The 14,381-nt window shown below is 38.6% G+C and overlaps 1 protein-coding gene across 3 annotated transcripts in view; it reads right to left on the bottom strand.

The window, feature by feature from the left end:
- The window catches only part of RAB27B (RAB27B, member RAS oncogene family), a 173,774-nt gene extending 166,436 nt beyond the window's left edge, over positions 1–7,338 (bottom strand). The window contains exons 1-2 of one of the 3 annotated variants that reach the window (XM_009434050.5): positions 7,236–7,338; positions 7,026–7,104 (exon numbers count right to left, since the gene is read on the bottom strand). The gene's annotated coding sequence lies outside the window, so the exon portion shown is untranslated. The remainder of the gene's footprint in view (positions 1–7,025; positions 7,105–7,235) is intronic. The other 2 variants (XM_063795727.1, XM_054671859.2) reach the window with 2 other exon arrangements.
- Between the last annotated feature and the right edge of the window lie 7,043 nt (positions 7,339–14,381).

The raw sequence follows: 14,381 nt of genomic DNA, 5'->3' as shown, positions 1-14,381 counted from the left end.
TCAGATCTATCTGATTCCTCAAACCATATTCTTCCCTCTGCACCACATTGCCATGAAACACACCTCTCTGCCACAGGAGTCACCATCCCTAATGAGGTCCACTGAGCTCTCACTGAGATTCCACTATTGGTCTAGAAAAGTTCTCTTACTGCGCCCTAAAGTACAAGTCTCATTCCTCTTTCATGTAATAGCATTCAAATTGTTAACAACAGATCATAAGTAAGAATCAAGTTTACTCTTAACCATTCTGTTCACCAAACAAAATACCCTCTGTTCATCCTTTGAAAAAGTTTGAAACTTCTCCATCCTCTTAAAAACCTCCTTGATATGGTTTTTAATGAATCTAGAGCCCTCCTAATGTGAGAAGCCCAGAACTGGAAACAGAATCACTGAGTAATACAGTAGTACAGTAGGTTTTTGTTTGTTTGTTTGTTTTTGTTTTTGATACCTCTCTTACCCAGGCTAGAATGCAGCAGTGTGATCTCGGCTCACTGCAACCTTCGTCTCCCAGGTTCAAGCAATTCTCCCACCTCAGGAGCACACCACCACACCTGGTTAGTTTTTGTATTTTTATTAGGGACGGGGTTTCACCATGTTGGCCAGGCTGGTCTCGAACTCCTGATCTCAAGTTATCCCCCTGCCTAAGCCTCCCAAAGTGCTGGGATTACAGGCATGAGCCACAGCACCCAGCCAGTAATACGGTATTATTGGGCTGTCACCTCCCATGTTCTAGATACCTTGTTCCCTTTAGTGTAGCCTAAGCATGCATTAACTTTTCTAGTAGCCACATCACATTAACTTTTCTAGTAGCCACATCGCATTGTCCACTCACATTGAGTTTACTGAGAATTCAAACTACTAAGTAATTTTCTATATATGCTGTTGCTAAGTCATGTCTTTCTTGATCTGGTTGAATTTTTGGATGCTTCTAAAATTTTTAAAATTTTTCCTGCTTCATTAGTATTTTGTGAGACTCAGCCAGTTTTACCTTTATTTTGACATCCAACTTTTGATGTAAATAAAAATTCCCCACATTTACACACGATACTCCTCACCACTAAAATCACATTTGAAAAACCAAATATGAATTTATAAAAGTATGTTCCCTAAAGAGCACACATTTTGGCCACTATGCCATGGTTCTGGCACCATCCAACAGTTGGATTATAGTCTCGTCTTTGCAAATAAATATTTACATGAAAAAATATATTTATATTTCATGACCTGTTGCCCTTATTGCTTTATGACATTTACTGGTAGATTAATTCGTAGTGACACTGGAAGGAATCATAGTTGTCATAATTAAAACAAAGTTGTAAATAATTTGGTGTTTTAAATAAGTACTCAATTGACTGAATTAAAATGTGGGAGAGAAAGAATTATGCAAGCTGCTAGATGCATACCTTGAAGATTGTCTTTAAATGTTGATGTGTTACTAGGGATTTTATCTATCTGTTTATCTATCTACCTACGTATCATCTATCTATCTATCTATCTATCTATCTATCTATCTATCTATATCTATCTAATTCTCTAGCTATCTATTGTTTCTCTCAGAATTATACAATCTTAATAAAATTTTTTATTATTTACAGTCAATATTACTACTTATATTCAGGATTATACTATATGTGGGATTAGTAGACCTCCTGAACTCACTTATTCCTTCCAGATTTCTAATGTTGTATTTGCAATAAACATAAGTTCCAGAATTGTTCCAAGCATAATAGTTGAATAATAGATAAATTTTTGAAGAAAATGACAAAATAACTACCTGATACTGTTGATTATCATAAAACCCAATCCCAATACATAGCAATAAAGAATAGGCCTCAAGTAGATCAAGTTACATCTCCAATAACACGCCGGTGGGGCACCTCAGAGCTGCAGGTAGATTTTAAACAGTAGCAGCACAAGGTCTCATAAACTTGAGTTTTACTCCTGGCCTAACTCTCTCCCACTGCTTATTTTATCCCCAGCAAGAGCCTTTGCTCTTTCCTGGTTCTGAACAAGGACACATTTTAGCCTGAACATGTCAATTTGTCTGTGGCTGCCACTCAGGGGAATTCCATTTTCTTTTACAAGATTGGAAAGTTGTCTCAATCAAGTCCAAACCCATCACAGACATTTTCCCCCAACCATGCCTCTTTTCTATGCCAGACTTTTCCATTTAAAAAAAAATTTAGTTTAGTTTTCTGTTTTGACTTTTGTTTGATAAAGTAGCTTCAAATACAGCTAGCTGATAGACTCCAGGAGGAAGGTTTTCCTTTGAAATAACTGGGGAAAAATATTGTTGAATCATTTTGAACTTATGCATAACTGTAGTGTCAAGAACAATAGAAGGAAAATACTTAAAATCACACCATAGCAATTTTCTACTTAAAAAATGTATAGCAGTTGCTTGGGGGAATACATGTGCATGTTTGTGTGCAGGTATGTATTTCATGGCTGCACGCCTATGAGATGACAAAACCCCAAGCATCTTTAGATGTGAATTCTCCAAGTATCAATGAACTACCTTCTTTATCCATAAATTTATCAAAGAAATACTGATCTTTATCAATTGCCTCTTCTACTTGAGCCTGAAAGCTGTGCTGTGCACTATGAAATGCCATGTGCATCGCACTCAACTTCTCAAGAAGTGGGATGTGATGGGCTGAGCCCAGTAAGCACAGTCCTTCCAGAGGCTATGTCTAACCTCTGTGGATGTAGTCATCTCACTCCAGCATTGCCTGAGAGGAGCAGCACCATAATCAACACCCATCAACCAGTGTGTTGGTGGTTTCTGGGGAAATAAGCAAAATTAATAACATCTGCATCTAACAAAGATCCTAGCTGAGGCTTGCTCTTTAGAAGATTCGGAAACAATTCTTTCTTTTTCTGTTGTCTGTGGAAGTGCCAGTCTTTTCTCCCTCAACTCTGTGACAGAATTCACCCAAAAAATTTAAAGAAAGCGGTACAGGAGTGGTAAAACAATCAAATACTTGTTTGTTGGATGAAGTATTTGAAGGAGTTAGTTCATAAAGTCGTAGCACTTCGTAAGTCATCATGGAAATTAAATTCTTCCATAGTGTCATAGAAAGTCAACATATATCATCTCATTTTTCCTCTTGTCAAAATTCTATAACGTTTTATGAAACGGGCTCCAAGGGTAAATTTCTCAAGATTTCAAAGTTTCAGAATGACACAGAATGGATTTAAACTGCAGCAGGTTTACTTCTAAATCCACACACTTGCTGTTGTAGCACCGTGCCTCTCATTATCTGGCTAACTTTTTCACCTGGATCCCTGATGATACATCACTTTTTCAGGAAGTCTTCCAAACAACCCTAACTGAAAATGCCACAAAGCCATTCCTTATCACAGTATCCTCTTTTAATTTTCCAGTTAGCACTTATCAGATATATTCTGGTTTATTTAATTGACAATAAATTATAGTAATAATAACAACATAATTTTAGTAACAATGCATTTGGTTAATAATATTTAATTGCTTGCTTTTTGCCTCTATTCCTTCACAAAATGATGGAAACTGTGCAAGGGGGGACATAACTTGTTTACTGCTCCAACTCCCATACTTGCAATACAGCAAGAGATCATTAATACATATTAATGAAAAATAATTCAAAGACATTCATTGCTGTGTCCAAAAAATGTTACACTGATTCCAGCCTGCAAACTCCAACATTCACTATTATGTGAAAGAGCAAATCTTATTTGCAATTTAAACATCTGTGAAATCATGATTAATATTTATCAACAAGTTTCCTTAGCGTTAACTTCCTCCCTATCAACTAATATATTTAAGGGAAAAGGAGTGAAAGTATATTAATCGTCTCCCATGTTCACATCAGTTATAGTTGTGTCAACCAGGAGGGACAAGTTAAAGCAATGTTTTGGATAAACTTGCATATCAACAAATGCATGAACACATTGCGTATGTGTCTTTTACACTCAAAAACTGAATCTCATATATTTAAAAGCTTTCTGCTATATCTATAAACTTATTTCTTTATAAGTAATATCCAGTTCTGGAAACAACAAAACCTTTGCTCTGGAGAAACACTTCTTCCAAAACTATATGATGGATAATAACTTTCCCTTTGGCCAAACTCCAACAAAATACATAATTTGTGCCTCCCAGTTCACACAACTATAACTGACGTGGAGATGACACATCACTTACATACTCTCATTTTCTTTCCTTTAAGTCTTTTATTTAAGGGGAAATCATAATGGGAAAATCTCAAGTTACATGTAATTCCTATTTATTGTGGCATGTGTATGTGGCCAACAGATTCTTAAAAACTCATATTAGAATTGGAATTATCTTTCATGACAAATAAAAAAGGACCATTTGTTACTCTTCCACATTTCTTTTTCTCATCCATTCAGTAAACACTGTCTCCCACAGGTCTACCATTGGTCCCTGGATGACTTATTGCATTTTTCTGTGGTTTCTACTAGGAGATATATTTTCTTACTTATACAGATGCTCAGAAAAAAAAATTTGAAAAAGCAAACTGCAATACTAGAATAATTTTGCTGATACTTCTTCCTTTATGTTAGCTTCTTCTGGATGGCTTAGTACTGTAAATGCTATATTTTTTCTATGTAGAAATAATGTAAAATCTGTCTTTTAGAAATGTCTAAGTATTCTATTCATGAAAGAATTTCTGTTAGGGAATATTGTCTGTCTTTTGGATGGAAAAGTACTGCTGTTGGTGAAATCGGTGGAATGAATTTACTATTTATTGGAACTCTTTGCTAAAAATATGCATGTTAAAATCCATCTGTTAGAAATGTCAACCTTAACACTACCAAGTAAATCTGTATAATATTGATATCTACCTGAATCTCTTGGGCTGCAAGACTTTTCAAGGCCTTGGGATATACTCAGGCATCAAACTCATTGACAAAGTAGTGATTGTCTAACGACAATCACTACTTTCACATTCTAACAAATTCATTTTAGCCTTTACATTTTATTTCTTAGCTTAAGTCCCATTTGTTTGCTAGTAATTCTGAACTTCTGCTAAGCACTGTGCCAACTGTCTTCATTTGATTAGGTCAAGCCAGTGGACTTAATTTTAGGACTTAAATTCAGGAAGAAAGTTCAAAATTCATGTCCTGAAAAGTGTGTCTGTCAAATTCTGAATAAAAACATACATCTTGGGACTTTTTCCCCTATCATCATTGAATTCAATGAATCTTTATACTTAACATAAAATGAAGTTATTTAAAATTATCAACAAGACATGTGTAATGATGAGTCTGACATGAAACTGAAGTTTAAGACTGCAAATCATTATATGATGGGTAGGAATTTTCAAAACTAAGTTTTAATTTGAAGAATTGAGTCATCTTTACAGACTTGGAATATAGGAAGCATTTTAAAAAGAGAAAGGAGAAAACTTTAATAACACAAAGTTTATGAAGATATGTAATATACCCAAACTTGAAAATAAATTGTAGGTGCACCAATGCAAAAATAGGTTTAAAAAATTACTTTTGCCCAGAAACTAATGAAAGTTTACTACCACCCCCAATCTAATTTCCCTAACTTCCTTCAGAAGCAAATCACTATTTAGAAAAAATGACTTTCTCTGCCTAAGAAATGTTATATAGCAATATAAATATGTTTTTGATATATTTATTTTCATTTGCTACAGATACTGCAAATTAATAATTACAATCATTAGTAATTTTAGTTACATTTAAAAAGTATAGGTAGCATACCTATATAGTAAATATTATATCAGAATATTCAAAATATTTAAAAAACAGTAAAGTAAAACTTAGTCTCTTTCTCCCTCATATCCTCTGCCCCTCTTTTGTTTACCAAATAAAGAGTGTTAAGGGAACTATAGATACATTTTCAAAACTTTGATACCTAAACATTTTGAAATCACATTTAGGATATTTCAATATATCAAATACAAGAAACTTAAACATATACTTTTTTGAACCATTAGAAGTATTTTAAAAATTATTTAACAAATGTTTTTCATTAAAGTCACGCTTTTAATGTTGATGCCTTGCATTGTGTCTTAGTTAAATATTTTCTTTCCTGAAATAAATTTTGTTGGTACTGTTCATCTTACAATGAATTTTATCTTACATGTTTATCTTACCATGAATTGACCACTAGCAGAACTCAATATTTTGTTCATTTATGAATACACTTGCCTATTACATTTTGGCATAATGTATACAAATTTAAACTAATTACTGTGGTCAAAACCATATCTAACAGTTTGGGAAGGCTTTAAAGTTTTAAAAGAGCCTTGAATGCATAAAATTGGCACCAAGGCTCTTAAAAAGCACCTTCAATTGATTTGTAAAATACTCAAAAAGAATTTTCCATCTCCCCCATAAAATCATAATCATTTGGGTTTTCTAATAGTAAACTACTCTCTTATCAGGCAAAATCAAAATTATTTTTGAACAGGAAAAAAGAATCTTAGATTAGCATTGTTTTTTAATGTTTCTGTGTGCCATCTACTAGCTGTGGTATTGAGTCAGGAAAAAGTATATGGTATATGGTTAAGAAAAAGCAAACTAGATTTCTCTTCAGTGGCTTTACACTGTGGGGCACCAAATGACTTAATAGCTTTCTGGCAGTCTGCATCTATGATAGGAGTATTTGCAGAAATAAAGAAAGCATAAAAAGACTCCTACACTGCACTATGGCAATGATTAGAAAGGACAGTCTTTGAGCTTTGAAAACAGAAAGCAGAATCCACGCACGCAGTCTGCAGCCCTGAGCAAAATCTCTTTCCCATCCAAACTCAGTTGCAAACCCAGCTTCTCTTGCAAACCCACAGGCTGGAAGAGGAAACCACAGCCACTCCAAAGTAGAGTTTCAGGCCCATCATTAGCGGTTTCTGTCACCATCTAGTTGCATTTCCTTTATGAATGAAATATGCAGATGGCATCTCACATTGGCTCTTTCAACGAAGAAGAGGAAGGTCAAGAGACACGACTAATACAGCCAACACATTAGAGATCTGTGACCAACGTACTCACACCTCCAAACGCCTCCAGATTGCAGCCTCTGGAAATATCTAGCCCATTTCTTTATGGCACTGTTGCTTCGATCAGCTGTGGAAATTAACATAAAATAATATAGTAACCCAATAGGTGCTGGACAGCATTTCAGAGCATCATATTAAGGGAACACTAAAGGCACGTGACAGTATTTAAAGCCTGAGTGATAAATAGCAAGTAAATACCTTCTAATCGAACAGAAGGGGGAAGGATGCTGAGCCGATACTGATGCTGCCTGCTCTCTTCCTGTGTAACAGCAAAGGCGGCTCAGTCCCTCTGACAGGCTGTGAAGCGTGGCTGCCTATCGGCTCCTGGGCGGTCCTAGTGCCTGCGCCAGGTTAGCACACAAGGTAGCTCCAAAGAGCCTCCCTGTTTCTGGTGATTCTTCTAATGATTATCACCAAAGATTTTCAGGGATGTCAGTCAGATAAACATCAGGGCAGTGGGGTTTGGGTTTGGGAAAAATGATCAGTAAATAGAGTTTGCTACTGTCAATCAGACACTGCTGTTGAAACCAAAAAGGATTATAGATAATCTTGTCTGTTAAATAAATGATGCTCATGAAAATGTTGAAGCCAGAGGGCTGTTAAAAAGAAAACTAATTTGATAATATCCTATATCTACTAAAATCCATTTGTTTTGTTTTCTTTTTTCCATGTTTAATGTGTAAGGAAAAAAATTAAGAAGTAGGAGGTCTTCAAAAGTCTGATATATTTACATAACTATTTGCAAAAAGTGTTTGCTAAAAGCCTAAAAAGTCCATTAGTAGCTTATGCTGTTCAAACATTTAAAATGAAATAAATGCAAAAACAAACAAAATGGCGACCTCCAGAAACTTATTCTATAAAAGAGACAAAACGTTCAAGTGTCACTTCATGTTAACGCCACTCTTCATCTTTCTCTATTCATTTCCCCCACCTTTTCCCCATCATGACATTTATATTTTTTAATTTAGTTATTGTTGAACTCCCCTGCAATGTAGTATCTGTGAAGGAATCTGTTCTACTGACTTTTTTTTTTTTTTTTTTTGAGACAGGGTCTCCCTCTTGTCACTCAGGCTGGTGTGCAGTGGTGCCATCTCGGCTCACTGCAATCTCCTTCTCCCAGGTCAAGCAATTCTCCAACCTCAGCCTCCAGAGTAGCTGGGACCAATGGTGTGCCAGCATGCTTGGCTAATTATTTGTATTTTGGGTAGAGATGGGGTTTCACCATATTGCTAGGCTGGTCTCGAACTCCTGAGCTAAAGCAATCCACCTGCCTTGGCCTCCAAAGTGCTGGGGTTACAGGCATGAGCCACTATGCCCAGCCTCTATTGACTTTGATAAAGTAACCCCTGGAAGATTACCCAGCATGCAACAGGCCCTCAGTAAATATTTGTGAAAAGATAAATGAGGCAGTAAGCTGAGAAATTACACTATAGAATACGGGTACAGAAGTTAATCTTGTAAGTGATTAAATTCAATTTAGCATACTTCTCTGCACAACTACTTTTAATAAGGGACTGTGCTAAGTATATGTTTGCCTCTAAGGAGCTTATAATTTTTTATTTTTTATTTTTTTGAGTCAGAGTCTCGCTCTATTGCCGAGGATGGGTTGCAGTGGTGCAATCTCAACTTACTGCAGCCTCCTGCCTCTCAGGCTCAAGCAATTCTTGTGTGCACACCATGCCCAGCTAATATTTGTACTTTTAGTAGAGACAGAGTTTCACCATGTTGGTCAGGCTGGTATTGAACTCCTGAGCTGAAGTGATCTGCCCACCTTGGCCTCCCAAAGTGCTGGGATTACAGGTGTGAGCCACTGTGCCCAGCCAGGAGCTTATAATTTAAATATAGAGAAAAATATTAGTGTATGTGTATAATCAAATAATTACATGTACATAAAATACTTGCCATAAAAGAATGGACAATGTAAGTCAGAATATGCTATATTTGCTAAGGGCTTCTATGTCTGGATGTTATGAGTATGGAGTGGAACTGGGCAATTGGGTTTGAGAATTCAACCCAACTGATTTCTTTTTTTCCCCAGAGTACATAGAGTTCAGGTGGCAGTGGGCAGGTTGGTACAGAAGGGACTAGAATCTGGAAAGTTAACTCTAGTAAGATTGGTTAGCAGAGTAAATACCAGTACTAAGACAGGTGAAGACAGGCAGTACAGGTACAGGTATGTGGGCACTGTAGGCCCTGGATCAAAGCCTCACATTGGCAAGTAGTCATCAGGAGAGTGTTCCTCTCCACCAAGAGATGGTTGCCTTCCAGAGCAGGGAGGGCAGCTCATACCTTGTGGTCCAGGCATTCAGACCACAGGATGAAGTGCAGTAGCAGTAACAAGGTATATCAGCCCATAACAAGGCAATGTGCCATTGAGGCTGAGGCTCAGGGCTTCTGAGGGAAGGAGAGAAAAAATCAAGGTAAGACTCTTGCTATGGAGAACTCAAGGCTAGTGTTTCTCATGGAAAAAGTACAGATCCAAAAGGCATGGGGTGAGACTGAACCCAAGCACAAGGGACAGTGATGTTTTTATATGATCTAAGGATCCAGAAATCAATCTGCTTGTCATGTGCAGGTCAAACAGCTATGACTGTGGTTGGACAACTTCAAGACTAGGAAGCCATGTTGATGACTAGAGTCAGGTGAAACCAGAGTGATTAGTGATCAGTGAAAGAATGCCTTGTTGAGGCCTGAGGATTGTGGTTTGCTTATCCACTGCACTTCTTTCCACTTCTTCCTAATTCAGCATGTTTTCTGAAATGAGACTTTTTTATTTTTAAAGAAGTTGATCAGCACCAAAAGACACTAATGTACCCTCAATTAGATCCTTGTTATTATAAAGTGGTGAATGGGCTGGACTGCAGAAGGGGAGTGGCTAGTGTGTGAGGGAGGCAATGCCCCACCATTAAGCATTTCTCTGTAGCTACTGATTTTTATAATATTGGAGAGCTCCCTGAGAAACAAAGCACTATGTCCATGATTGGGCCTCAGACATACACTGACATGTCATCTGTGCAATGACTCCAGGTGGAGAGAAGAAAAGTGAGGCTGCTGAGAGACATGTCACCATAAATCAGAAGGATCTCAGCTTGAGGAAACAGACCTCACCACAGGACCTGCGGATAGAGGGGAGTGGTGGGTCTCTGTAGATCTTTGAGACTGAGATGGACATGATTGTAATAGAAAAAGACTCCATACAAACTGAAAACCCTAAGATACTGCAATGGACTGAATATTTGTGTACCCCCAGAATTCATATGTTGGGATTCTAACCCTTAATGTGATGGTTTCAGAATGTGGGGGTCATTGAGAGATTAGGTCATGAGGGTAGAGCCCTAATGGGTGGGATTCGTGTTCTTATCAAAGAGACTCGCAAGAGTTCTCTCACCCACTTTCTGCCATGTGAGGATCGAGAGGGAAGATGGCAGCCTACAACTCAGAAGAGAACCTTCAGCAGAACCTGACTGTGCTGGCACTCTGATCTTGGACTTCCAGCCTCCAGAACTGTGAAAAGAAAATTTATGTTGTTTATAAACCACCCAGTCTACACGTTGTTATAGAAGCCTGAATTGACTAAGATAGATAGCTCATAAACTCTGTAGTATTTTGGCCCTGAGAAAACTTGAAATGTGTGGGTGCTGTTATCCTCTTCCCTTTCAGTCTGCTTGGCTCACACAGGTGTGTGAGATTCAGTGCCTGGAAGAATCACTGGGGACCCCCATCAGGTCAGGAACTGCTGGTTCTGCAGGGACAGCTGTGTCACAGTGCCCAGGTTTGTAAAGGGGGGTGCTGGTATCACAGATCTTGGGCTCAACTTGCCAAAAGCCAATGATGACTATAAGAACAGTGTGACTTGGACCAGTCTGTGGCTTTTCAAGATGACTGTGCAGTGAAGGACATTGTAAGGAGCTGGAATTCATGGATGAGCCGGTGAAGGGGGGCTCAGATCCTGTGGGACTGGTTATCAATTATATGTGACCTTATGTGTACTCACATGCTAGTGAATTGTGGCAGTCAGGTGCCATATGCAAATGTATCTGTTATAGAATAGAGTGGGATAATCACTGACTTTGGGACTACAGACCTGGATTTAAATCTGACACTTTGTGCTTCCATATAGTTTAATAAATAGTACTTCATAGGCTTCTTGTGATGACCCCATGTCAACTACATTTAAAGGCCTAGCACAGAATAGCCCCCCATTACAAAAAGAAAATCTGCCGGGCACGGCGGCTCACGCCCATAATCTCAGCACTCTGGGAGGCCGAAGTGGCTGGATCACCTGAGGTCAGGAGTTCAAGACCAGCCTGGCCAATATGGTGAAACCCCATCTCTACTAAAAATTCAAAATTGGCCGGGCGTGGTGGCACATGCCTGTAATCCCAGTTACTCGGGAGGCCAAGGAAGGAGAATCACTTGAACCCGGAAGACAGAGGTTGCAGTGAGCTAAGATCACGCCATAGCACTCCAGCCTGGGCAACAAGAGGAAAACTCCATCTCAAAAAAAAAAAAAGTGTTTATTTTTAAAAAAGGAAACTACTATATTTAGTAGCATAAAGCCAAAGGCTGCCACTCTGGAGATGTGCAGCATTGATAACAGCAATGACTTTCAAGCTTCTTTCACTTTGAAACTTTACAAAGTGAATCTCAGTTTCTTCATAAGTATAATCCAGTAATAATACCTCTGCAAAGAGTTTGTTTAGGATTAGATAGGATCATACATGCAGAGTGCTTAGCATGAATATTCTATACGTGGATCAAGGAATGGTTAAATAAATTGTGGTGGTTATTAAAATAAAACAGAACCTCTACCTCTTCAAGGTGATACAGGAGGAGGGTAGAGAAATGCTGGGTAGAGAAAGGCAGGTCCCTGGCTAGGGCCCTAGCCCCACAGACCTAGGTGAGGACAGGCACTTCTGCCTTTGTGCCCAAATGTTGCATTTTCCAAGACCACCCTGGCCCACCACACCCCCGTCTTGGGCCTATAAAAAGCTGAGACCCTAGCAAGGCAGAGACGAAAGCTGCTGGAGGGCGAGAGGAACACATCAGTGGAAGAAGACAAGCTGCTGGACATCAAGAGGACACGGAGGGAGCATGCCGGCAGAAGAGCACACCAACAAACGCTGGCACACTGGCAGGCCATCCACCTGCAGGAGAGGCGGAGTTTGGCATGTGCCTGAGCGGCCCAACTCCAGGGGAAAACCGTCTCCCTTCTGGCTCATCCAGCAGTGAAGAGCTATTTCCACTCAATAAAACTTGGCACTCATTCTCCAAGCCCACCTGTGATCCGATTCTTCCAGTACACCAAGGCAAGAACCCAGGATACAGAATGCCCTCTGTCCTTGTGACAAGGTGTAGAGTCTAATTGAGCTGGTTAACATAAGCTGCCTATAGACAGCAAACCAAGAGAGCACCCTGTAACACAAACCCACTGGGGCTTCAGGAGCTATAAGCATTCACGCCTAGACACTGCAGTGAGGTTGGAGCCCCACAGCCTGCCTGTCTGTGGGCTCCCCTAGAGTTTTGAGCAGCAGGCACTGAAGAAGCGAGCCACACCCCCATCACACACCCTGCTAGGGGAACAAGGGAACGCTTCCCGTTTCAGAGGCATATAAAATATGAATCATGTGCTTTCTGGATTCATGTAGTAAGAGAAATTTTCTGTCTCAAAACAAGTGTGTCACACTTTTCATGACCTGGGGTGATCAAATGCTTAGAATAATAACACCAAGTAACACGACTCATCTAAGAAAAAGATATGAGATGAAACTACACTACATTATATTACATTGCAAATGCATTTCTTACCAGCCCCACCGTTCTTTTAAATATTTGAATTCCACAATATATTCAACATCTTGTGTGACTATGTTATTTGTATCGACACTGAGAATAATTCATATTTGTAGATAGAGTAAAGCTCTTTTAAAGAAGCTTCAATAAATCATCATTGCCATCACTTCTGCCTCACCCCCAGTCCCAATGCCCCTCATTTTAACCGACTTACTCCAATCTACTCAACAAAACATGCTGACTGATGTCCACACATGTAGAAGGCTAGTGTTTACTCCCAAGCATGTCCATGTTCTTCCATTCTATTTGAGTTACATGTAAACCAAGATTCATTAGCGTATAGTACCAAACCTGTTAGTGTTGGATGTATTTTTAGTGTAACTACATAATTGAATTGAAAGGTGTTTATACTGATAAGATATGAGTGCAAAAGAGAGTTACTATTTCTAAGAAAAATAAATGTAATGCTTTGTAACAACTAGATAAAGATGAGTTGCTAAAATAAATTGTTGCCAAATCAGGTATGGGCCCAAAATATTCTAGAGGATTGAAAGTAAATTTTGTGACATGGTGGCTCATGCCTGTAATCCCAGCACTTTGGGAGGTTCAGACAGGTGGATCACTTGAGGTCACGAGTTCGAGACCAGCCTGGCCAATATGGCAAAAATTAGCTAAATGTGGTGGTGCACACCTGTAATACCAGCTACTTGGAAGGCTGAGGCACAAGAACTACTTGAACCTGGGAGGTGGAAGTTGCAGTGAGCCAAGATTGCATCACTGCACTCCAGCGAGAGTGAAACTGTGTCTGAAAACAAACAAACAAAAATAATATAGAATTATGTATTCAGATGGCTTTGCAAGGGTTTTGTGTTCTTGCTCCACTTAAAAGAACTAAAACTAGAAATTATAGACACTCGATACTCATACACACTCAAAGGAAAGAACTTGTATTCATAGTAAAAGAGTGACAAATAAGTTAACATTGTCTATTTTAAGTTGAGGTAAAAGATTTAAAGTGCATGTCTTATGCTTTCTAATGTAACTAGCATTTTTTAAAAATGACCAAGGTGGCATCCTCATCACATCAGACTTCCCTTGTAATACATCATATGCTTTGTTTGGATATAACTTCGGTAGCCTTCCTGTCCTGAACCAAATTAAACATTTATAATGGCACAAGGAAAGGACTTAACATGGACTTTGCCTCACTATATGTAATATAAATTAAAGCAGTGTCATCTAATATAAATGCTTTTAAACACATAGCGTAGAGCACCTTTGCCAATAGGCTAAGTAGAGTCCAGGAAATGTACATAGACAGGAGAGCTCTACACAAAAATTCCTAATCAGACTGAAGGAGTCATACCCAGTTTGTCTGTATATTTAATGGCATGCAAGGTATGCTCTACCAAGGAAAGGTCACCTTGAGAATATCTTGAAAACACATTCTCTAAAGTCTATGAAAATGAAGACCAAAAAATGGCCACAAATAATCTCATCAGTTGCCATCAGTGACTTTTTCATTATTTACATAACAAAGCCCCATTTTGA

Source organism: Pan troglodytes, chromosome 17, assembly GCF_028858775.2.
Source record: "Pan troglodytes isolate AG18354 chromosome 17, NHGRI_mPanTro3-v2.0_pri, whole genome shotgun sequence".
Lineage (NCBI taxonomy): Eukaryota > Metazoa > Chordata > Mammalia > Primates > Hominidae > Pan > Pan troglodytes.
Note: the sequence above shows the minus strand (reverse complement) of the source record. Positions and strands in the feature narration are given on the sequence as shown.